Genomic DNA, 26,916 nt, shown 5'->3' on the forward strand with positions numbered 1-26,916 from the left:
AAAGAGAAGATGTACCAGGAGAAATTGACATCTCTCAAAAGACAGCTACAGCAGTTAAAGGAAGGCACTTTGCAGGAGTATCAGAAAAGGATGAAGAAACTAGATCAACAATACAAGGAAAGAATATGAAATGCGGAGCTTTTTCTGCAACTAGAGACAGAACAAGTGGAAAGGAATTATACTAAAGAGAAGAAAGCAGCAGTGAAGGAATTTGAAAATAAAAAGATTGAGTTAGAAGAAAAAGATGATTGAGAATGAGAGGCTAACAATGGAACTCACAGGAGATTCTTTGGAGGTAAAACCAATAATGACTAGGAAACTAAGGAGAAGACGTCATGACCTTGCTCCAATTACAGACAAAAGACAAAAACCTGCACCTGTGCAGTTAAATTACTTGTTAACAGATGAACAGCCAATGGAAGATCTGCAAACTCTCAATAAGCTTAAATCACCGAAAAGACCAGCATCTCCATCTTCTCCTGAGCATCTTCCCAGCACTCCTGCTGAATCATCAGCACAAAGATATGAAGCACGAATAGAAGATGGGAAGTTATACTACGATAAGAGATGGTATCATAAAGGTCAGGCTATCTATTTGAATCTAAGGAGAATACGAAGATTGGCTGTGTAATTAGCTCAGTTGGAACAAATGAGATGTGAGTAAGGAAGACAAGTGATAGCACAAAGAAGAATATATATCTAGGACTGCTGCACAGAGGAGTCTTCATTATATGGAGGCGATCTGCTGCCTGGAACTCTTAGCAAGTTGGAGGCCCACATCTTCTTAACTCCCTATGCTCAGTGGTCAACTTTTCATGGCTCTTATATGGAAATCTGTATTAAAACAAACAAGTTTATTGACAGACTGAAGAACACACTATTTGAAGACACTTTCCAATGCCATCTCAGTTTGGATGATTGTACATATTTTTAAGAATAACATTCACCTTTTCACAGATTTCATCTTGCTTTCGTCATCTTTGCAAGATGGAGGTGACTACTCTTTTTGGCTGGAACCTGCCAATTTGTGGATTGTTTAATTTATTCTAGACAACAGAGTGAAGACCTATTTGCTTCAGTGCCAGACAATCTGGAGAAGACCCCCCCCCAGAGACTTGAGTTATAAATGGGTCTTAGACCAAAAGTAAAACAAAAAGGCTTATTATAATTCGATATTATGTTACTTTGTTATAATTTGATATTATTAAGTTGCTAAGTAAACAAATGGTAGGCGTTTGTATGTTAAGGGTAAACATATTTGCTTAGCATAACGCCCAGTAAAAAAAAAGTTGATACACTATTAAAATAAAAGGAGAGGAGTGTACCGTAAAGCCCAGTGGTCGCCAACCTCCGGGCCGTGGACCGATACCGGGCTGCGAAGCATGCAGGGCTGCAGCAGTAGCTGGGACGCACCCAGCACATCTTTAAGAAAAAAGCTGAAATAAACAAGCTAATTAAGTAGGTGCCGCCCAGCATGTAAATGTCAGCCCAGATCAGGGGCAATTGCCGATTTCACTTGCTCTACGCAGTCGGCATCCTTGCTTTTACATTCTAGTCCCCTCAAAATGAATGCTAACATTCCAGTTGCTTTCCTTACCACCTATTCAACCCGCAAGCTCACCTTTAGGAAATCCTGCACAAGGACTCCCAAGTCCCTATGCACCTGATTTCTGAATTACTTTCTTCCCATTTAGAAAATATTTTAAGCCTTCATCGCGTCTACCAAGATGCATGATCATACACTTCCCTACACTATGTTCCATCTGCACTTCTTTGCCCATTCTCTTTATCTATCCAAGTCTTCTACAGATGCCTTGCTTCCTCAATACTACCTGCTCCTCCACTTATCTTTGTATCATCCACAAACTTGGCCACAAAGCCATCAATTCCATCATCAAATCATTAATATGTAACATGATTTACACTTTTTCAGAGATGCACTGAGAATATCCTCGAATCTTTTCTTCGGTCTGCCTGGTAATCCGTTACTGTGACAGACCTTGGAAGAGACTACCTGTGTTTGGAATTTGGTGTTTAGCATGTGAATGATGTGGCCTGTCCATCAGTTGACTGAGCGCTGATTCCACCCTCAATGCTGACGATGTTGTCCTGGGAGAGGAAACTCTTTTACTTTGCTTATTCTGCAAGTGGATCGGGAGGATTCTCCGGATACAGCATTGGTAATATATAAGGCCCATCTCTTGTATGCTTCTACGCATGTACACTTGCACACATACAATACATAGCTCTACTATGTATGCCCGTACACATACAGTACATAGCTCTACTATGTATGCCTGTACACATACTGTACACAGTTTCACTATGTACGCTTGCACACATACAATACACAGCTCCACTATGTATGCTTGCACACATACAGTACGCAGCTGCACTCTGGATGTGTGCAAGTATTTCTTCAAGCAGCAAAGTTTGAGATTCAACAGAAAACCATTGGCAAACCCTTTGCTGAGGAACCACTGCTCAGAGACAGTGTAGAATCCTCTAATGGTTAACTGGCCTGCTTTTGAAGGAAGGACCTTTTATGCCTCTTTTACCAACTGCTCCATGGCCTAAACTCTAAAAGTCTCCAGAAAGTCAATTTCTTAAATTTCCACAGATGCTGCTTGACCCACTGAGTTGTTCTAGCATTTTAGTTTGTCCTTCCAGATTCCAGCATCTGCAGTCTCTTGTAACTCCTTTCTAACAATTCTTTTTCTGCCAAAATTTCCCTCGACTTCCCACATAAACTTTATGCATAAATTACCAACCTTGCTTTCTGCAGAGTTCATCCATGAATAGTCGTCTTTATGTAGATTTTGAAACAATCCCACTTTAGCCCCAAAGTTAATCCCATTCCACTTGAATTTGCACTGTGGAACTTGAGTTGAAATATTAAATATTAATATTAAGTCTGAGAAGCAGATCTAATCTAATTGTGGTAGCTCCACCATGCAACCTTTTCTGATTAAAAATAAACCTTCTGGGTCACTATGTTTGTTTTTACTTCAGAGTAGAACTTCATAAAGTAAAGCAGATATTGAGACTTACAAATTGCGCAAATCTGTAAATCTGTAAAGAAGAATAGATTTTAGACCTGATGAGGGATTCATGACACCCATGGCTCATGCTAAAACCTCAACCTGGCAATGATCATAGCTACCAATTGGCTTCTGAGACTGGTTGTCCAAATCCCACACTGTCTATGTTGGATCAAAATTTATGCATGACCATTTTGGGGTGAGAAACAAAACTACAGAATGAACATGTCATAACAATTGAAATCTAGCCTTACCTGCAGAAAATTCTAGATATGCCAATGCAAGCAGGTCAGGCAATTTCTCCAGTTATGGTAAAGTATACAAAAGCAAGTGGTACTGTCAAAATACAACAATTGCAAAACTCCATTGAATAGTGCAATCAGTACCTATTTTGCAAAAGATTCCGAACCCTGTTCATTATTCATCATCTTTTTATAGCTTATAAACATGAAAGCCGTGGCCTCAGTTCATTAAATGGAGCTGGTGAACACATTGGTAGTCTGAGTACCTCCTAATCCCACAAATGCTAATTCCTAGAAGGAAAGGAGCATCAGGAACACATGAACACCACGTTCACCTCCAGTCAGAAACCACCTTCATAAATACAAGCGATTCAGCAATTGCTGGAAATCTTAAGCAATACACACTAAATGCTGGAGAAGCTTAAGTAAGTCAGGCAGTATCTACGGAGGGAAATAAGCAGTCAACATTGTTGGCCAAGACCCTTCATCAAGACTGGAAAGGAAGAGGCCGAAGCCAGAATAAGAAGGTGGGGGAAGTGGGGGAGTACAAGCCGGCAGGTGATAGGCAAGACCAGGTGAGGGGGAAGGTGGGAGGTAATAGGTGGAAGAAGTAAAGTGCCGAAGCAGAAGGAATCTGATAGGAGAGGACAGTGAACCATGGGAAAAAGGGAAGGGGGAGGGGAACCAGAGGGAGGTGATTGAAGGGTGGGGAAAAGAGAAGGGGTGGGGGGGGAACATGATGGGGAATGGAAAAAGAGGATGGGAGAGAAACAATTGGCAAATATTATGAAAGCAAGTAAAAATGATGCAGAAGTGTTGATTTTGTCAGAAATAGTAAAAGTTGAAGAATGGATTGTAAGTTCTCATCACTTATTGGTCTAAATCTACCAAGTAAGGGACAGCCTTACTCTAAAATTTCCAGAGCTAGAAAGTTTAAAGCTTCAAGCATCAAGCATGTCTTCAATTAAGATTGACTGTGATTATTTGAGAACAAGATAGGGGTGTTTCTGAATTAAATGGCAGAAAGCTCTTTGGATATATCACTCTCTAGTCAGTGATCCATCTTCATGGATGATTGCAATTTCTAGTAACCTGTGCCAATTAAAAGAATATCATTTATTGACGATGATGCTAGTTCTGAAACTGTTCCTCATAATCTTTATCGCAAATGGTCTTATGAGCAGAGCTCACATGATATAGACTATCTTTGAACAATAAACTCAGGAAAACAGCCATGGAAAACAATTGTCCACAGCATTCATGATTATGCATTGGCAATACAGCATTAGAATATTCTAAAAATAGAAATTCATCATTTGTATTTGAAACTCCTGAACTAAATTCTTTATATTTCTTATGAAATAAATAATTAGCTCTTAGTTTCAGAGAAGCACATGTTTAAGTAGTGGTATTTTGTGTAGTAAAAGGATTGGATCAAAGAGATTATCTTCTTACTTTATTATTCACTAACTGACTAAATAAAATTTGAATAAACAGTGTTCGTATTCCTAGAAAATTGCTTCATTACTCAAATTAGGTTAGTGGAAAGTTTTTCAAAAAACGAAATAAAGATCACACCAAATCAGTTTATTGCCCACAAATTCAACTCTGTACTATCTTCTTCAGTGTAATATCGGTGAAAATTATTTCTCCTACGGCACAACCTGATTGCGACCAGTCCTGTGTCATTTCATATCCCATTAGAAGTTAAGCACATGTGGGTTATCCTTGCACACGTAATACAATTTCCATCTCTGGGTTTTAATAGGATGATATTATTCTCCATGTAATGCTCCTGGAACATTGCAGGGAAACTTGGAGCAGGAGGTCCAAGTTCCCCTGCACTACCTGGACAACATAGTTTGCCCAGCTTAGCACCAGATATACAAGATTGCAACAAAGTGAATAACTTAATCTTCATCCCTCAAGTTCCACCACTGCACAGATCTGACGATACTTCTATTGAATTCCCAACCTCCACTTACCATTCTCTCACCCAACCCCACAAGCTCACTAATCGTTGATCGCAATCTGCTTCCTCCTGACCTCTGACACTCCTGGTTACAATGTACCCACAAATCAGCAATCCCCCTTTTCCAGGATAGTTATTTTACTGTTCTTTGTAAATAAAAATACTGTATATGGAATACTGATCTTGTTAATTCAATCTTTCCTGAAACAACAATTTTCCCAATAATTTTTCAAAACTCTTTAGATTCTGGATTAGTTCCTAAGGATTGCAGGGTGGCTAATGTAACCCCACTTTTTAAGAGAGAGAAACCAGGGAATTATAGACCAGTAAGCCTGACATCGGTGGTGGGGAAAATGCTAGAGTCAGTTATCAAAGGTGTGATAACAGCACATTTGGAAAGCGGTGAAATCATCGGACAAAGTCAGCATGGATTTGTGAAAGGAAAAATCATGCCTGACGAATCTCAGAATTTTTTGAGGATGTCACTAGTAAAGTGGATAGGGGAGAACCAGTGGATGTGGTATACTTCGATTTTCTAAAGGCTTTTGACAAGGTCCCACACAGGAGATTAGTGTGCAAACTTAAAGCACACAGTATTGGGGGTATGGTATTGATGTGGATAGAGAATTGGTTGGCAGACAGGAAGCAAAGAGTGGGAATAAACGGGACCTTTTCAGAATGGCAGGCAGTGACTAGTGGGGTACCGCAAGGCTCAGTGCTGGGACCCCAGTTGTTTACAATATATATTAATGACTTGGATGAGGGAATTAAATGCAGCATCTCCAAGTTTGCGGATGACACTAAGCTGGGAGGCAGTGTTAGCTGTGAGGAGGATGCTAAGAGGATGCAGGGTGACTTGGATAGGTTAGGTGAGTGAGCAAATTCATGGCAGACGCAATTTAATGTGGACAAATGTGAGGTTATCCACTTTGGTGGCAAGAACAGGAAAACAGATTATTATCTGAATGGTGGCCAATTAGGAAAAGGGAAAGAACAACGAGACCTGGGTGTCATTGTACAGCAGTCATTGAAAGTGGGCATGCAGGTACAGCAGGCGGTGAAAAAGGTGAATGGTATGCTGGCATTCATAGCAAGAGGATTCGAGTACAGGAGCAGGGAGGTACTACTGCAGTTGTACAAGACCTTGGTGAGACCACACCTGGAGTATTGTGTGCAGTTTTGGTCCCCTAATCTGAGGAAAGACATTCTTGCCATAGAGGGAGTACAAAGAAGGTTCACCAGACTGATTCCTGGGATGGCAGGACTTTCATATGATGAAAGACTGGATCGACTACGCTTGTACTCTCCGGGATCTAGAAGATTGAGGGGGGATCTGATTGAAATGTATAAAATTCTAAAGAGATTGGACAGGCTAGATATAGGAAGGTTGTTCCCAATTTTGGAGAAGTCCAAAATGAGGGGTCACCGTTTGAGGATAAAGGGGAAGCCTTTTAGGACCAAGATGAGGAAAAACTTCTTCACACAGAGAGTGGTGAATCTGTGGAATTCTGTGCCACAGGAAACAGTTGAGGCCAGTTCACTGGCTATATTTAAGAGGGAGTTAGATATGGCCCTTGTGGCTAAAGGGATCGGGGGTATGGAGAGAAGGCAGGTACAGGGTTCTGAGTTGGATGATCAGCCATGATCATACTGAAGGGCCGAATGGCCTACTCATGCACCTATTTTCTATGTTTCTATGAGGGACCTCTATTGGGTTCATTCTGAAGTGAGTATATTACTGTTTACTTAATGTATGTAGGTGCACAGGAAAGTAAGTACAGGAGTTAGGCCACTTGGCTGGTTACACTTGCCCTCCATTCAATATGATCATGACTGATCTAAGCAAGGTCTCAGATCCTTCTTGAAGCCAAAGAGATTAAATAACATACAGCCTTGGCTCTGTATAATTGCAATAAATTTCAATTGCTACATCCCAAACTGCCATAGCACCAAACATACCATTTAAATATACTAACTATTTTGCCGAACCTACATGTTAACTCTTTGAGATTCCCTCTGTATATCAATGCTTCCTGTTCTGGGATTGGTTTATTTTTGTCACATGTACCAAGATACAGCAAAAAACTTGTTTTCCATCCTATCCATAAAGATTAAATCATTACACAATTAATGAGGTAGAACAAGCTAAAACATTAACAATGAAGAATAAAGTGTAAAAACTGCAGTGCAGGTAAACTATAATGTGCAAGATCATAACAAGGTAGATTGTGAGGTCAAGAGCCTATTTTATCGTACAAAAGGTTCATTCGAGAGTTTGATAACAGCAGGATAGAAGCTGTCATTGAGCCTTGTGCTATGTGCTTTCTGGCTTTTGTACCTTCTGCTCAAATCTTTTACAAAGTTCTCCTGCTTTTACATTTTACCTGTTCACCTCCACTCTTCTGAATGCACCTCCTAAGTTAAGATCTCCACCACCAAGAAGTAAGAGGGCTGCAGGAGCATGGACCCACTATAGACTCTCCACCAAGAAGCCCACTGCCCTTATTTGGAAATAAGTTGCCAGTCCTCCATTGTTGATTGATCTGAATATTGGAACTCAGTTCTCAACAGCAAGGAATACCTTCACTGGAAGGACTGCAGCAGTTCATGAATGGAGCTTGCCATCATCTTTTCAAGGGCAATAAGGCTTAGCTAATGTGCTGGCCATAAAATGAGAATCAGATACCAAAAGTCAATAAATGCAGCTTCACAAATTTGCACCATTATATTCCATCTTCCAGCATCTTTCCCACTTACTTACTTTGTGGTTAGCACAGTGCTATACAGTGCCAGCAAGCAGGGTTCAGAACATGGTAACACTTGCGGGCTGCCCCCAGCACACCCTCAGACTGTATTTGGTCATTGACGTAAACTGAAACATTTTACCGTAAGTTTCATTGTTTCGATGTACATGTGACAGATAGAGCAAATTTTTATCTCTTTAATCTTTACCACTAAACCTTCTCCACCAACTTCACACTACCAACAAGTTTGTACACATTTTATTTGCATCTTCCCCCTCACTTTATCCCACCTGCAGGGGTACAGTAAGGATTGAAGCCTACCTATCTGAAAATTATTTATTTCTTTCTATACCTTCCATCTATTGACCACATTTCAATCTGTGCCTCCAATCCCATGAGTCCTAATTTTGATTAATGACTGCAACTCAGGTTCATAGCTTCAAGGTATGGGGCATGCCATTTAGAAGCACAATAAAAATGTCTTCACAGAGATGATGATGAAGCTACGGAATTTTCAACCATAGAAGGTAATGGAGGTTACATATATAAAAGGTTAAATATACTCAAGAGCAGCAGATTTAGCTCTTAATGCTGGTGGGATCAAGAGATACGGGGAGGAGGTAGAAATATGATACTTAAATGAATGATCAACCAAGATTTTGTTGAATACTAGAATAGTAACCTTTCCATGCTACTATTTTCTATATTTCCATGAGTGAAGTAACCCAAGTTGACTCAACCAACCTGCTTTCATTAGAAGTAATCAAGTTCCTTCTCCTGATAACAGAGCCAAGATTAAGGAGACATCACATGAAGAAGTGCAATTTCTTCAGGATAGTTAATGCTTGAGACTGGGGCAGACCGGTGTGAGCAATGTGGTAGGAAGTCACAAGGTATCCATATCTTGTTAATCTGGCATCTTGAGGGGAAAATGAAGAGACGGAGTGGAAAATAGACCATGATCCAGTGAAAAGGTTTGGCTTGGTGAGTCTGACTGCCAATCTCTTCTTAAAGACTCCAGAATTCTAAAAAGTCAGAGGGTGAAATGTGAAGATGAGATTAATTAGTAGATGTGAGGACTGGTTACTTGATGACTACGAATGATCAGAAGTGCTTTTAGCAAACTGTGTACTTATGCCTTCTAACAGAATTTTGAGATTAATTCTGTGGAGGAAGTTAGAATCTTCATAAGTAATTTGAATTATCAACTAATGTAAAATTTCTCCTTGTATGACCTGTAAATTTCCCACACACTAGGGCCAACCTTGTGCAAAAGTGTAAAACAGGTGGTGTCAATTTATAAACCTGTCTTCTGTTTCTCTTTATTTTGATTTAAATTTGATTACATTATCACAGTTAAGGTCCACTCCACATGCAGTCATTGGACAAATTACAACACTTTTCTCACAACAAAAGTTCTGTTCTGTTCCCTTACTTTGAACTACATGGTTGAAAGCACCATGACTTATTATACTCTTTGCATCACAGCAGTTAGTGGTCTGAGTTTTAATGTTGTAAATTCATAAATGTCAAAAGATGAAGAATTTGCCTCTTATTATCCACACAAATAGTGCAATTTGCTTCCAGCAGTAAGTCGATCAGGCCTGCTGCCGATTTTCAGCGATAAGCATGGACTTACAGATCCATTTGCGCCAACCCTGCTGAAACGACCTTGCTCCTTAAATACAAGGACTTTCAGGCCTTGTGTGATGTAATGTAATCTCATGTTTGGGCCAGACCAAGCACTGCTGACTAACAAGGTCTTCGTATTCTCGTGTATATCCTACCAGAACACAATCAACATGTGGTACATCTCAAATGTGCTCCAGTGTATTGAACCATTAATTTCTTCCTTGGTTTAATAAGACTGGCAATCCTGGCCTACTCTACCTGAAATATTCATTTGTCCCACCCACCCCCTTTGCAGCTTAACACTAACTTGTTTTCTCATTATCCTAATTCTGATGAAAAGTACTGAGGAATGTTTGATGGTTCTGGGTTTGTACTCGCTGGAATTCAGAAGGATGGGGAGGGGGGGAGATCTCTTTGAAATCTTTCGAATGTTGAAAGGCCTTGACAGAGTAGATGTGGAAAAGATGCTTCCCATGGTGGGAGAGTCTAGGACAAGAAGGCACAGTCTCAGGACAGAGGGGCGCTCTTTCAAAACAGAGATGCGGAGAAAATTCTTTAGCCAAAGGGTGATGAATTTGCAGTATACTTATTATTGAGGGAAATAACCACAGGGGAGCTCTACAATGGCTGCCTATTCCCTTTCCCTCTCCTGACAATCACCCAGGTACCTGCCCCCAGCAAATTAGGGCAACCACCTCCCATCAGCTGCCTATCACCTCCTCATTCCCCCTTATGAGCCGAAAGTCATCAAGCTGCAGCTCCAGTTCACTAAGGAGCTGTACTTGGTGTACTTCATGCAGATGTAGCTAGCAGGGACACTGGAGATCTCCCAAAATTCCCACATCTCACGCAAAGAACATCTCATTAACCCAGGACCCATTCTCAGCACACTAGCTATGTACTAGCAGAAAACAAAACTTATTAGAATCTTACTTAGAACCTCCGCCTGTGCTTGCTCAAGCCTTTTCTCACATAGGCCTGATGAGGCAAGGCCAGACCACTCTAACGCTGCCCCATCCAAACAAAGGCTTAAGTAAGTCTCACTCCTGACGAGACTTGCAGTTTTTGATGGTTTCTGACCTACAAGATGTCACTCTCTCTCACTACTCGATACAATGACTCACTCACCATAAGACTTGCAGTTTTCAAATGGCTTCCGCCCGCAAGATATCGTGGTTTCACTCACTACTTCAAAAAATGACTCACTGCCAATGGGATTTGCAGCTTTCAAATGGTTCCGGTCCTGCAAGATTCCACACTCTCACTCACTACTTCAAACAATGACTCACTCCTGATGAGACTCACAGTTTTCAAGTGGCTCCTGTCCTGCAAGGTGTCACTCTTATTCAAGTTAGCTACATTTGATGTTAACTTGATCCTCAAGTTAGCTACATTTTTAGCCAATTTTACATGCATACCTTTTGAAGCATATCTAATTTCTTTCATATTATTATGCACAATTACCTGCATAAGACAGTAGTGTCCTCTCACCTGAATTATTTTTGTGCCAGGCAGGGAAACATAGCTATCAGAATCTAAATCATCTTTAATACCACTGCCATACTGTATGATGTGAATATTTTTGTTTTGCGGCAGCAGTACGTTGCAATACATAGTAATAAAACAATAAATTACAATACATATGTACACCTTTTTAAAACATCACCTACAGTATCGCCTTCAGCATCAACCCCTTTTGTATAGTTCCCTTTGTATGAGATACAGATCAGAAACCTTCAGAAGCCGAGGCTCTGGTTCTATCACTCGATTCTCCATCTTAATAAAGAATTGTATCATGTTATAGTTGCTCTACCCGCTAAAGGAGAGCACACAAATTTAAATATTTTTTCACTGCACATTGCCCAATGTAGGATAGCTGTTCTCTCATTACTTCCACAATGTATTGGTCTAAAAAAAAATCAGTATATTGCCAATGTGATTTGATCAATCTATGTGTAGATTATAGTCACCCATGGTCACACTTGTATCCTTCTTGCTTGGGTCCCTAATTTAATTACACCTTCTACATCACCACAAATGTCTGGAGCCAGTAAATTATCCTGCTGATATTTTTTACCCTTGAGGCTTATTGCTTCATTGTCACCATTACATTAATTTCTTTCTTTATTGACAAACTTTCCCCTCTTGCCTGACCTTCCCAACTTTGAATATCCCTGGATGTTCAGTTTCTTTAATCATCCTGCAGTCTTGCTTTAGTAATAGCAAAAATAACCATATGTATCCGTTTGCACTGTTAATGTATCTATCTTACTGTGAATACTCTGCCTCACTTGCAGACCCCGTCATTTTGGATTGGCAACAATAGTTTCCACAGTCTCCATCAGCATAGGTGTACCACAAGGCTGTATGCTTAGCCCCCTCTTCTTTTCACTTTCTACTTACGACTGTGAGGCTAAGCACAGCTCCAAGTGCCATATCCAACTTTGCCAATAACATCACTGTTGTCGGCCGAACCAAAGATGGTGACAAATCAGTATATAGGAAGGAGACAGAAAATCCAGCTGAGTGGTGCCTCAGACAACGACGTGTCACTCAGTGTTAGTGAGACCAAGGAGCTGACTATTGACTTCAGGAGGAGGAGATCAGAAGTCCATCAGCCATTCCTCATCAAAGGATCAGAGGTGAACAGGGCCAGCAATTTTAAATTCCTCGATGTTAGCATTTCAGGGGACCTATCCTGGGCCCAACACGTAAGTGCAATGACAAAGAAAGCACAGCAGCACCCCTACTTCCTTAGGAGTTTGCAAAAATTCAGCATGACAGTTAAAACTTTGACAAACTACTATGGATGTGTGGTATAAAGTACATTGGCTGGCTGCATCATAGCCTGGTATGGAAACACTAATTCCCTTGAACTGAAAATCCTACAAAAAGTAAGGATATGGTGTAGTCTAGTGGTCACCAACCGGTCGATCTTTGAGACTTTCCCTGTAGATCCCGAAAAAAAATGAAAAATAAATACACAAATACTGTTGTAATGTGAGCATTATAAAAATAAGTAATACTAATTAGGACAATGGTAATATAGCAATACTCCAGCTACTGAAAGCTGTTTGTAAAGAGAGATTGTTTCCAGGTTGCTGGGTTCTTTCTGCCCAGTGCGCATGTGTGTAGCTCCCCCGCCACACACCGTGGTGGAAAAGACCGGAAGTAAAACCCCACAACCCGGAAGCAACCTCGCTTTACAAACAGCTTTCCGTAGTGGGAGTCTTGCAATATTACCATTATCCTAATTTGTATTAACTTATCTTTATAATGTTCACATTACAACACTTCTCCCCCTTTAAATTCCAACATTCCTGAAATGTAAATAACTGGGAAACAAAAAAACAGTGGTGTCATTATCTTGTGTACCTCTGAAACCTATACTAGTGTCTCAGTAGCAGTTTACCGATACAAAACACCTGAAAAACATGGCAGATTCAATGTTCAGTCTAACAAAGGAAACTGTCCATTCAAATATTCAGTCTGTCAGGAGGTTTGCAAGGACGCTGTGCTGAAAATTATGAAATCTAAGTACAGGAGCTGTCTTACTGACAGACACCTCACAGACTGTCTCAGACTGGCTGTCTGTAGTTATGAGTCAAATTTCAGGGAGTTAGCAGATTCAGCCCCAGTCGTCAATATGGAAAGCTGTTTGTAAACAGAGGTGGTTTCTGGGTTGCGGGGTGTTACTTCCGGTCTTTTCTGCCCAGTGCACGTGGGACTAAACGATTTAGTAGATCGATCTTGCCTTTCACTAAGGCCGAGGTAGGGGATCTTGGGCTTAAAAAGGTTGGCGACCACTAGTGTAGTCCATCAAGGATAAAGTCCTCCCCACCACTGAGCACATCTACACAGAATGTTATCGCAGGAAAGCAGCATCCATCATCAAAGTTCAAAGTAAATTTATTATCAGATGACATACGTATATGTCACCATATACAACTTTCAGATTCATTTTCCTGCGGGCATACTCAGCAAATCTACAGAATAGCAGAATAACTATAACAGGATCAATGAACGATCAACTGGAGTGCAGAATACAACAAACAGTGCAAATGCAAATATAATTAAATAGCAATAAATAACAAAAATGTGAAATAACAAGACAAAGAATCATTAAAGTAAAATCATTGGTTGTGGGAACATTTCAATGGAAGGACAAGTGAGTGAGTGTTCAAGAGCCTGATAGTTGTGGGGTAGTAACTATTGCTGAACCTGGTGGTGTGAGTCCTGAAGCTCTGGTACCTTCTAGCTGATGGCAGCAGTGAGAAAAGAGCATGGCCTGGGTGGTGAGAATTTCTGCTGATGGATGGTGCTATCCTATTGCAATGTTTCATGTAGTTGCGCTCAATGGTTGGGTGGGCTTTACCCATGATGTACTGAACCAAATCCACTACCTTTTGTAGGATTTTCCGTTCAAAGGCATTGGTGTTTCCATACCAGGCAGTGATGCAGCCAATCAATACACTGTCCACTACACATCTAGAGAGGTTCGTCAAAGTTTTAGATGTCATGCCGAGTATCCACCGACCCCTAAGAAAGTAGAGACTGTGTCGTGCTTTCTTCACAGTTCCTTACATGCTGGGTCCAAGGCAAGTCCTCTGAAATAGTAACACCCAGGAAATTAAAGTTACCAACCCTCTCCACCTCTGATCCTTTGATGATTACTGGCTCATGGACGTCTGGTTTCTCTATCCTGAAATCTACAATCAGTTCCCTGATCTTGCTGACATTAAATAAGAGACTGTTGTTATGACAACACTCAGCTAAATTGTCAGTCTCCCTCCTGTATGCTGATTTATCACCATTTTTGATTCAGCACATCATTGGTGTTTTTATAAAATTCAAATATGGTATTGGAGCTGTGCTTAGCCACACCATCATAGGCGCAAAGCGAATAGAGCGGGGGTCTAAGCACAAAGCCCCGTGAAGGAGAGAGATTGTGGAGATGCCGCAAATCTGAACTGACTGGAGTCTACAAAAATGAGGAAATCCAGGATCCAATTGCACAAGAAGGTTTTGAGACCAGGGTCTTAGAGCTTTGAAGGGATGCTGGTATTAAATGCTGAGCTGTAATAGACAAAGACTATCCTGATGCATGCATCTTTGCTGTCCAGATGTTTCAGGGTTGGGTAAAGAGCCAGTGAGAAGGCATCGGCTGTGGACCCCTTATGCTCCGGTAGGCAAATTGGAGCAGATCCAAGTTACTCCTTAGGCAGGAGTTGATATATTTCATCACCAACCTCTCAAAACATTTCAGCACTGTGGATGCAAGTGCAACTGGGGTATAGTCATTGAGGCAGGTCACCCCTCTCTTCTTGGGCACTGGTATATCTGAAGCCTGCTTTAAGCAGCTGGGTTTCACACACACCGAAGCGAGAGATTAAAGATCTCAGTGAACACACCAGCTAGTTGGTCAGCACAGATCTTTAGTACATGGCCAGGCACCCCGTCCGGTCCCGGTGATTTCCTTGGATTCACCCTCCTGAAGGTAGCCCACACATCAGCTTCCGATACTGAAATCAGAGGATCATCAGGAGATGTGGGGGTTTCTGACGGTCAAAGACAGCCTAGAAGGCATTGAATTCATTTGGAAATGAAGCCCTGCTGTCTCCTATGTTGCTTGATTTAACTTTGTAGGAGGTGATACCATCCAAGCCCTGCCACAGTTGTCGATTCCTCGTTGATTCCAGTTTGGTCTGGAATCTCCGCTGCCCATGAGATAGCTTTCAGAGATCATACCTGCACCTCTTGTAGCTTTCTTGGCCTCCAATCTGGCCCTCAGCAAATTCCAAATCTCATGGTTCATTTAGGGCCTCTGATTGGGGAAGAATCTGCATGATTTAGTGGGGAAAAGCTCATCTACAGCTGTTTTAATAAAGTCTGTTACAGCCTTGGTGTATTGACTCAGATCTCCAGATGAATGCTTGAACATGGCCTAGTCCATTGACTCGAAGCAATCCTGTAATTGTTCCTCTGCCTCCCACAACCACCTCTTAGTTGTCCTAATCTCTGGAGCCTTGCTTTTTAAGCTCTGCCTGTATACAGGAAGGAGGAGTGCAAACAAGTGATCTGATTTACCAAAATGCAGTCTGGGCAAGGAATGGTAGGCATTCCTTATCTTTGTGTAGCGGAGGTCCATTGTATTGGGACCTCTGGTGCTACAGGTTATAGGCCGATTTTTCTTCAATCAAGCCTGGTTGAAGTCTCTGACTATAACTTTAAATGCTTTGGGATGTACTGTTTGTTGTTTGCAAACGACATCATGCAATATGGTGAGTGCTTGCTTATAGGCAGCTGCTGATGGCATATAAGCTGCAGTCAGAACCACAAATGAGAACTCCCGAGGCAAATAGAATGGTCTGCATTATACATTAGGTGTTCCAAGTTGGGGGACATGGGTTTAACATAACCACCATGTCAGAGCATCAATAAGTACTGCCCATAAAACACATGCCTCTTCCCTTTGCTTTACCCGAGACCATCCTATAGATCATAAATCCTTCTTGCGTAACTGCTGTATCCAGCATATTTGCAGCTAACCAAGTCTCGATACAACGAACAATTGACATGTTTCTCAACTGCCTCTGATGCAGCAATCTTGCCCTCAGATCATCAATTTTATTCTCTAACAAATGCACATTCGCCATTGAGATGCTGGGTAGAGGAGGCCTCATCCCTCTGTGTTTCAGCTTGGCTTGGATTCTCCCTCTCCTGTCACGTTTATAGCTATGGTGTCGAGCCTGGTCCAGGTTCTTCAGTCGATCGTGAGATCTGAAGATCATTGAGGTGATTTAAAAGTCCATTGTTAAAAGAAAGAAATTTACATGCTGCAAATTGCAGCAAAAGTAAATCAAAAGTATATTTAAGAGGAATTTTGTAACAATTTTTTGCAGCCCATAGAAAGTTGCCAATGATCGGAGGCACCATGTTGTAGCAATTAGGGACCCTTACCACTCATGTCTTGCTCTCTTCTTGCTGCTGCCATCAGGAAGAAGGCACAGGAGCCTCAGGACTCATACCACCAGATTCTGGAGCAGTTATTACCCCTCAACCATCATGCTCTTGAGTTATAGGAGATAACTTCACTCAAATTCACCTTCCCCATCACTGAAATGTTCCTAGAACCTATGTATTCACTTCCCATGACTCTTCATCTCAGGTTCTAGATATTTATTGCTTACTTATTTATTATTATTCTTCCTTTTTGTATTTGCAGTTTGTTATTTTTTGCACACTGGTGCAGACTTTCATTGATTCTATTGTGCTTTTATTCTGTTATGGATTTATTGAGTATGCTTGCAAGTAAATTAATCTCAGAATTGTTTATGATGAGATATATGTACTTTAATAATTTACTTTGAACTTTATACTCTGAATATAAAGGCACAAAGTATTTTGATGTACCCATATTATTGTGTCCTTGTTTTCTCTGCCTTTAACTTTACCTTCTTCCTTTTTTTGTCTTTCATTTCTCTCAGTGTTTCCCCCCTTCTGTGTCTGTGCTAAAGTTTTCTTCCACACCATTTTTTTAAAAATCTATCTGGACAGAAAACACCTGGCTTCACAACACCAACACCCAAGGCTATTTTCTCACATCGCACCTTCCCCAGAACCATTTGCTGTGTTGCAGAAATCTGAGCCCTTGCCTTCCTTCACCCCCACCACACACCAACCCGCAGCCACATATTCATCTAATATTTTGTTGGTGGGGAACTGGCTTCTGCATCTTCAATTTAAGTCTGCCATCCCATTCCATTCAAGGACATTTTACAGCTGCAAGGAAGGCAAGCATAAAAGTTACATCTTTTTTGCGCAGCTACAATATTTTAAAATTACTTATTTTTTCAGGTGATTTTCTTTCTCTGTTCTTTTATATTGCCTTTCTTTATTCTTCTTTGTAACGTTAGAATTTGCATCCTTCTGTGCTGAATTTCAGACGCACTGATGTGATCCAATTACATTGGGCCTTGCTGATTCAGCCATACATTCAACAAGCAAGTTCTGCTTACATCAGTTAAGCACAAAGCAAGTGAGAGTCTAGTTGCCTGGATTTTACTAGTACGGCTTAATGTTTTCAGAGATTTTATTTATATGGAAATCATTGCATTAATTGGTTTACAGGCTTCTCCATTATCCTTTTATTACTTTCTCCTCTTAGTACAGTTGCGTGGAAATGGAATTGTCCAACATAACAGCTAAGCCTGAATTTGCAGCTAATCTGTCCATATTTCATACCCAAGCTACAATGGTTGAGATACAGCTGCAATCTCTATGCAATATGCAGATGAATTTGGAGTCCATAACACTGCCTTAAATGGCTGCCTGCAAGGTTCCAACAATTAGCACTGTAAGTCAGCACACCTGCCAGCACATTCCTAAACTAAGTGACATCAGGGCTCCAGTCTTCTTTAACCACTGCTCTCTGGCAACATCCAAAGACAGCGCATTTCAAAAACTTCCTGCCTCAGTGGAACAACAGGCCACTCTAGTTAGACACTGCATGATGTCAGCTGGAAGCAGGCTGTTATTCAAGAAGAGTAAACTGACAACAGGGATCAGGGTGCAGACAGTAGCTTGTGTTGGTAGAGCTCTGCAGACTTGACATTGTGGTAATCTATACTTAGTGGCCACCTTATTAGGTACCGCTTGTATCTAATAAAGTAACCATTGAGTGCATGTCCATCGTCTTCTGCTGCTGTAGCCAATCCACTTTAAGGTTTGACGTGTTGTGCGTTCATAGATGCTCTTCTGCACACCATTGTTGAGTTACTTCTTGTCTTCTTGGAACAGTCTAAACATTCTCCTCTCATTAACAAGGCGTTTTCACCCACAACTCTGCTGCTCACTGGATTTTTCTTTTGTTTGGTTTTTCGCACCATTCTTTGTAAACTCTAGATACTGTTGTCCGTGAAAATTCCAAGTGATCAGCAATTTCTGAGATACACAAACCAGCTCATCTGGCACCAACTATCATTCCACAGTCAAAGAATGATAACTGATCATTGGAAATTGAGCTTTGACGAGCAACCAGTCCAGACACCTCAAGTTTGCGAGGAGGGGATTTCACTCGGATTCACTGCCTGAGTAGAAAAAGGCGGCAGTGGATGATGGCAGTGTAACTGAGCTCTGACCATGCTGAGTTTGGGATTGATTAGCGAGAGCAAAGCCATTGTCTGACTGGACAGAGTCAGAGTGGTGAACTTGAGGCTTCAGTCAGAGGAAGCAAATAAAAGAAAATATTTTGATTAAGTTTTTTTTCCTTCCCTTCTTTATATCCGCTTAGTTCGGACAGTAGAGATGCCAGTTAGTCGAATGCTCTTCTTGCAGATTGTGGGAAGGCAGGGAGACCTCCAGTGCCCTGATGACTACAATTGTGAGAAGTGCATCCAGGTGTAGCTTCGCTGGAACTGGATGGACTCTAGATCATTCGGGAGGCTGAAGAGATGATAGACAGGACATATAGAGAGGCAGTTACACCCAAAGTGTAGGACACAGGAAACTGAGGTACTGCCAGGAAGGGGAAAGGGGATAAGGAGCCAGTGCAGAGTACCCCTGTGGCCAACCCCCTCAACAACAGGTATATCACCTGGGATACTGTTGGTGCAGTTGACCTAGTCACAGTGCTCGGGTCTCTGCCAATGAGTCTGGCTCTGTGACTCAGAGGGGAAGGGAGGGGAAGGGAGGAGAAGAGGCACGCTGTGGTGATAGGGGTTTCATTAGTTAGGGGAACAGACAGATGGTTCTGTGAGCGAGAACAAGATTCCCAGACACCAATGACATGGGCGGACAAATGACAAGGTTCTGCATAGGGAGTTAGGTCCTAAGTTAAAGGGCAGGACCTCCAGGGTTGTGATCTCAGGATTGCTACCCATGCTAGTGGGGCTAGAACTAGGAAGATTACACAGTTTTACACATGGCTAAGGACTTCATGTAGGAGGGAGCACATAAGGTTTTTGGATTTTAGGGCTCTCTTCCAGGGAAAGTGGGACCTGTACAGAAGGGACGGTCTGCACCTGAACTGGAGGGGGACTAATAACCAAGTGGGAAGGTTTGTTAATGCTATATGGTGGGGTTTAAATTGAGGTGCAGGGGGATGGGAACCAGAGTGCCAAAACAGTTAGTGGAGAGATTGTGGAGGAAGATATTGGTAAAACCTCTGACTAAGTCATGAAACAAAAGGTTCAGCATGATGCGACCAGTGTAAGCTGCGTATATTTCAATGCAAGAAGTATCATAGGAAAAACGGATGATCTCAGGGCATGGATCAACACCTGGAATTATGATGTTGTAGCCATTAGTGAGACTTGGTTGCAAGAGGGGCAGGACTGGCAGCTCAATATTCTATGGTTCTGATGTTTTAGACGTGACAGAGCAGTATGGATTAAAGGAGGAGGGATGGCATTACTAGTCAGGGAAAATGTCACGGCAGTGCTCCATCAGAACAGACTGGAGAACTCATCTAGTGAGGCATTATGGGTGGAACTGAGGATTAAGAAATGTAACCACATTAATAGGGCTATATTACAGACCACCTAACAATCCTAGGGATTTAAAGGAACAAATTTGTAAAGAAATCGCAGACTGTTGCAAGAAACATAAGGTTGATATAGAAGGTGATTTTAACTTTCCATGTATTGACTGGGAATCCCATACTGTAAAAGAACTAGATGGGATAGAGTTTGTCAAATGTGTTCAGGAAAGCTTCCTCCATCAGTACGAAAGAGCATGCGATACTAGATCTGCTATTAGGTAATGAGGCAGGGCAGGTGACAGATGTTTATGTAGGGGAATACTTTGCATCCAGTGACCACAATGCCATTAATTTCAAAGTAAATATGCAAAAAGGTAGGGCTGGTCTGCAGGTTACGACTCTAAATTGGAAAAAGGCCAATTCTGATGGTATCAGAAATAATCTGGCAAGTCCGGATTGGGACAGGCTGTTTTCTGGCAAAGGTGTACTTGGAAAGAGGGAGACCTTCAAAAATGAAATTTTGAGAGTACAAAGCTTGTATGTGTCTGTCAGAATAAAAGGTAAAGATAAGTTAAGGGAACCTTGGTTTTCAAGAGATATTCAGGCCCTATTAAGAGAAAAGAGGAGGTGTATGGCAGGCATAGGCAAGTAGGAACAAATGAGGTGCTTATGGAGTACAAGAAATGCAAGAGAACTCTTCAGGAAGAAATTAGGAGGGCTAAAAGAAGGCATGAAGTTGCTCTGGCAGACAAGGTGAAGGAGATTCCTAAGGGATTCTACAGATATGTTAAGAGCAAAATGATTGCAAAGGACAAAACTGGTCTCCTGGAAGACCAGAATGGTAATCCATGTGTGCAGCTAAAACAGATGGGGGAGATCTTAAATGCTTTCTTTGCATCTGTATTTACTTGGGAGACAGATACAGAATCCATAGAAATGAGGTAAGATAGCATCAACTTCATGGACCCTGTACAGATTACATAGGAGGAGGTGTTTGCTACCCTGAGGCAAATCCATGTGGATAAATTCCCAGGGCCTGACAAGGTGCTCCCTCTGACCCTACAGGAGACAAATGCAGAAATTGCTAGGGCCCTAGCAGAGATATTTAAAACATCCTTTGTGACAGGAGATGTACCAAGTGATTGGAGGATCGCCGATGTTGTTCCGCTGTTTAAAAGAGGCTCTAAACAGAAACCAGGAAAGTACAAGTCAGGAGTCTGTAGTCAGCTGTGAGAAAGTTATTGGAGGGCATTCTGAGGGACTGGCTGTATAATCATTTGGATATACATGGACTGATTAAGGATGGTCAGATTGGCTTTGTGTGTGGTAGGTCATGTCTAACCAACCTTATACAGTTCTGCGAGGAAGTTACCAGGAAAGTGAATGAAGGCCAGGCAATAGATGTTGTCTGTATGGACTTCAGCAAGGCATGTGACAAGGTCCAGCATGGGAGGCTGGTCAAGAAGGTTCAGTTGCTCAGCATTCAGGGTGAGATAGTAAACTGGATTAGATATTGGCTTTGTGGGAGAAGCCAGACAGTGGTAGTAGGGCTGCCTCTCTGACTGGAGGCCTGTGATTAGTGGTGTGCTGCAGGGATCAGTGCTGGGTCCTTTGTTGTTTGTCATCTATAATCAATGATCTGGATGATAACATGATTAACTGGATCAGCTAGTTTGCAGATGACACCGAGATTGCGGGTGTAGTGGACAGTGAGGAAGGCTATCACGGCTTGCAGAGGGATCTGCATCAGCTAGAAAAATGGCAGATGAAATTTAATGCAAACAAGTATGAGGTTCTGCACTTCAGTAGGACCAACCAGGATAGGCTTTACACAGTGAATGGAAAGGCACAGAGGAGTGTGGTAGAACAAAGGGATTTGGAAATACAGGTACATAATTCATTGAAAGTGGCATCACAGGTAGAGAGGTCATAAAAAATCTTTTGCAACATTGGCCTTAATAAATCAATGTATTGAGTACAGAAGATGGGATGTTATGTTTAAGTTGTACAAGACGTTGGTGAAGCCTAATTTGGAGTATTGTGTGCAGTTTTGGTCACCTATCTACAGGAAATTAAACAAGGTTGAATGAGTGCAGAGAAAATTTACAAGTATGTTGCTGAGTCAGCAGGGCCTGAGTTATAAAGAAAAATTAAATAGGTTAGGACTATATTCTTTGGAACATAGAAGATTGAGAGAAGTTTTGATAGAACATAATACAAAATTATGATGGGTACGGATAAGGTCAACGCAAGCAGGCTTTTTCCTCAGAGATTCGGTGGGACTGCAATAAGAGGTCATGGGTTAAGGGTGAAAGGTGAGAAGGGGAACATGCAGGGAAACGACTTCACTCAGAGGGTTGTGAGAGTGTGGAATAAGCTACCAGCACAATTAGTGCATGTGAGCTCAATTTCAACATTTATGACAAGTTTGGATAGGTACAATAGGGCCTCTGTCAGCTGGAGTTGACCTTGGATATTGCGTCCTAGCTGTCGAGGTACGCAAGTCTGGGCAGTATGATATGGAGAGCAAGCTGTTGCCCATTTCACAAGCTCCCCCTCTCCATGCATCTGATGAACCCAAAGGAACAGCAGAGACTGATACAGGTACATGGATAGTAGGGATATGGACAGCTATGGTCCTGGTCGGCAGGTAGATGGAAATAGGCAGTTTAAATGGCTTCAGCATGAACTGGATGGACCAAAGGGCCAGTTTCTGTGTTGTACTTCCCCACGACTCTGTCACTTAGATCACGTTTCTTCCCTGGACTACAGGGTCTCATAGAATAAAGGTAAAACACATAAGTGAGCCCTTACAACCCACCTTCATGCTTACAGTGATGTCTCTATGCAAATCCCTCAACATAAGGCACGTACCTGTGTGCTATCGGAATTAGTTTGGTTTTGTCACATGTACCAAGGTACAATGAAAAGCTCATCCTGCATACTGTTCATACAGATCAATTCATGACACAGTGCAGTGAGGGAGCACAGGGTAAAATAACAAAATGCTGAATAAAGTATAACTGCAATAGAGAAAGTACAATGTAAGGAGACAATAAGGTCCAATGTTTTAACAATGTCGATGTACAACGTAAGGAGGCAATAGAGAGACAATAAGGTCCAACGTTACAACAATGTCGATGTACAACATAAGGAGGCAATAGAGAGAGACAATAAGGTCCAACGTTATAACAATGTCGATGTACAACGTAAGGAGGCAATAGAGAGACAATAAGGTCCAACGTTATAACAATGTCGATGTACAACGTAAGGAGGCAATAGAGAGACAATAAGGTCCAACGTTATAACAATGTCGATGTACAACGTAAGGAGGCAATAGAGAGACAATAAGGTCCAACGTTATAACAATGTAAAGAGACAATAAGGTCCAACGTTATAACAATGTCGATGTACAACGTAAGGAGGCAATAGAGAGACAATAAAGTCCAACGTTACAACAATGTCGATGTACAACCTAAGGAGACAATAAAGAGACAATAAGGTCCAACGTTACAACAATGTCGATGTACAACGTAAGGAGGCAATAGAGAGACAATAAGGTCCAATGTTATAACAATGTCGATGTACAATGTAAGGAGACAATAAAGAGACAATAAGGTCCAATGTTATAACAATGTCGATGTACAACGTAAGGAGACAATAAAGAGACAATAAGGTCCAATGTTATAACAATGTCGATGTGGTCACGATTCCATCTTACCGTTCTCAGGGACCAATCAATATATAGAGGGGTAGAAGCTGTCCTTGAGCCTGGTGGTACATGCTTTTAGGCTTTTGTATCTTCTGTCCAATGGGAGAGGGGAGAAGAGACAATGTCTGAGGTGGGTGGGGTCTCCGATTATTCCTGAAGCAGCAAGAGGACTAGACGGAGTCATGGCAGCTCGTTCCAAATATTTGTCACATTTTGAAAAACTTAACCCTCAGATCTCATTTAAATTTCATCCCCCTCACTTTAAACCTGTATACTCTAATTCTGAAAACCTATCATATCCATGTCCTCATAATTTTGTAAACCTCTGTTTGGTCACTGCTCTCAGCTCTTATTTTGCAAGGGGAAAAAAACAGCCTATTCAATATCTCCTTATAACTACAGCTACCAATTACAGGCAATCTCTTGGTGAATTTCCTCTGTACTCTCTCTGTTGCTCCCACATCCTTAATGCAGTGTGTTAACCAAAACCGTGCACAATACTCTGGTGTGGTCTAACCAGTGTTTTGTACAGCTGCAACATGGCATCCTATCCCTCATACTGCCTTGGCCTATGAAGACAGCATACTAAATATCATTTTTACTCAACATATCCACTTGAGTCAGCACTTCCAGCAAGCTATGGATCTGCACCTCAAAGTCTCTCTGTATGTCAATACTTCCAAGGTCCCTGCCGTTTACTCCATATGAACTAACAGAACTTGATGTCCCAAAGTACATTACCGCACACTTACCTGGGTTGAATTCCATCTGTGATATCTCTGTGCAATTTTCCAGATGATCTATATCCCACTGTATCCTTATATAACCTTCTCAGTCATCTGCATTTCCAGCAATTTTAAGTTGTCTGCAAACTTACTAATCATACCTTCTACATTCTCATCTAGGTCATTTATATACATCATAAACTGCAAAGGTTCCAGCGGTATACCATTTGATATAGATTATCAGTCAGAAAAAAAAAACACTCACCTGCAACTACCCTCTGCCTCCTAATACCAAGACAATTTTGAATCTAGTTCCCTTGTACCTTCACCATTTGCACCAGCCCACCACACAAGACTATACTCAAAACCTTTGTGAAGTCCATATGCACAACATCTGCACTAGATCACAATGCATCAGAATAAGTGGATCCCGGATTGGCCCCTACAGCCACATGGGGACCCACCGGTAGAAAACCCTTAGAAGAACATCATACTCGAGTGATAGTACTACAAGTCTACAATCCCTTATTCAAAATCCTTGGGGTCAGTTGCATTTCGGAATTCAGAATTTTTCAGATTTCAGACACCCCCACCCCATACCAAAGCATACATATGCTCAAGTCCCTTATTTAACCTGGCTCAGTACAGTGAACTTTAGGACCCGGCAGCACGCCAAACCTACGCACATCCTCCCGTATACTTTAAATCATCTCCAGATTACTTATAATACCTAATACAACGTAAATGCTATGTAAATAGCTGTTATACTGTATTGTTTAGGGAATAATGACAAGAAAAAAAAATTCCAACAAAAACATTCAATAAAACATAAAAATATACAGCTTCAAACAAACCAAATCAAACACATGGTAAATGACTTACTGGAATAAATGTAGAATGTCACTGTCACTATAAAACTTCAATAACTTGTCTTTGTTTATTTAAATCATGTACAGTGGTAGTTCCAGCACTATTTTCTTCAGTAAGATGCCACACAGACACACCACGATCAAGCTTCTGCAATAACTCCACTTTCTGCACTACTGATAATGATAGATGCCTCCTTCTCTTTTTCTCATTGTTACCCATAGGGGTAACTGCAGCTCTTTTTGACATTTTCACCACGAAATTAAACACAAAGTCAACAGTGAACACAAAGTATCAGCGAACAGCAAATGCACGTGTAACCAGTATGAGCGCTGAGCCATAACTGACGTCTGGCGGCCTCTGTTAGTGCTGCCACGTCACACCTGAGTGACGCCAGCTGTTGGTGAAAAAAACTTCGGTTTTCAGAGCTTTTTGGATTTCAGAATTTAGGATAAAGGAATGCGCACCTGTACTACATATCTCCCTGATAAATCTCCTTTAAAAACTCAATCTGATTTGTGATATTTGATCTCCCTTATACAAAATCATGGTGCCTTTTCCTGCCTTTCCAATCGAACATAAATACTGTTCCTCAAAATCTTCTTAAACAATATCCAACCACTGACATAAGGCTCACAGGCCAGTAGTTTCCAGTCTGACCCCTATTGCCCTTTTTCTCTTTCACTATTATTATTAATGTTATATAAATTACATAAATACAAATACAAAATTCATAAGGATGCAAGTAATATGAATTACATTACATTTAAATCACAGTAATATGATCACAGTATCCTAAATTCCAAATCAATCATGTAGAAAAAGAAGATTGAATTATGGAATGAAATAAAATAGAATAATTGTATTTTATTAAAAAAAATCTACCCCACTACCAAAATGAGATGGTTGGTAAAAAAAAGAAATACCTTACCATATAATATTATAATGCCCTTTTTGAACAAGGGGCATTATTTATCTTTCAGTCTTCTAGCATCTCAGCATGGCTAAGATGCAAAAGTCTCCACCAGTTCATCAACAATTTCCTCCCTTGTTTCCCTTAGTATGCAGTTGCTGATTCAGTTAACTATATTCCCTTAGATAGATTCTATCCAGCCCTGTGGACTTATCTACTTAAATGTGAGCCAATATTCCTCCTTCTTAATACAGATGTGCACATCAGCATACACCTTCTTTAACCCTGTAGTTTCCACATCCTTCTTCCTGATGAATACTGATGATAAGTAATCATTTAGAATCTCGATCACATCACCTGGCTCCATACATAGATTACCCCTGAGCGAGGGGACCTATTCCCTCCTTAGTTACTATCTTGCTTCTAAGGTATTTACAAAAGGTTTTAAGATTCTCCTTAATCCTATTTGCCAAGATTATTTACGGGCCCCCTTTTTTCACTCCTAATTTCTTTATTTTTTCCTATAGCACTATAAATGTCAAGTGACCATTAGATAACTATTCCCTGTACCTCCTGCTGAAAAGCTGC

General features: G+C 41.2%; 1 protein-coding gene across 1 annotated transcript in view; it reads right to left on the reverse strand.

The window, feature by feature from the left end:
• Positions 1–202: 202 nt before the first annotated feature.
• Positions 203–26,916, reverse strand: part of tbc1d19 (TBC1 domain family, member 19) — a 164,572-nt gene continuing 137,858 nt past the window's right edge. Inside the window, exon 22 of the transcript XR_011885371.1 lies at positions 203–834. The gene's annotated coding sequence lies outside the window, so the exon portion shown is untranslated. The remainder of the gene's footprint in view (positions 835–26,916) is intronic.

Source organism: Mobula birostris, chromosome 3 (genome assembly GCF_030028105.1).
Source record: "Mobula birostris isolate sMobBir1 chromosome 3, sMobBir1.hap1, whole genome shotgun sequence".
Classification (NCBI taxonomy): Eukaryota; Metazoa; Chordata; class Chondrichthyes; order Myliobatiformes; family Myliobatidae; genus Mobula; species Mobula birostris.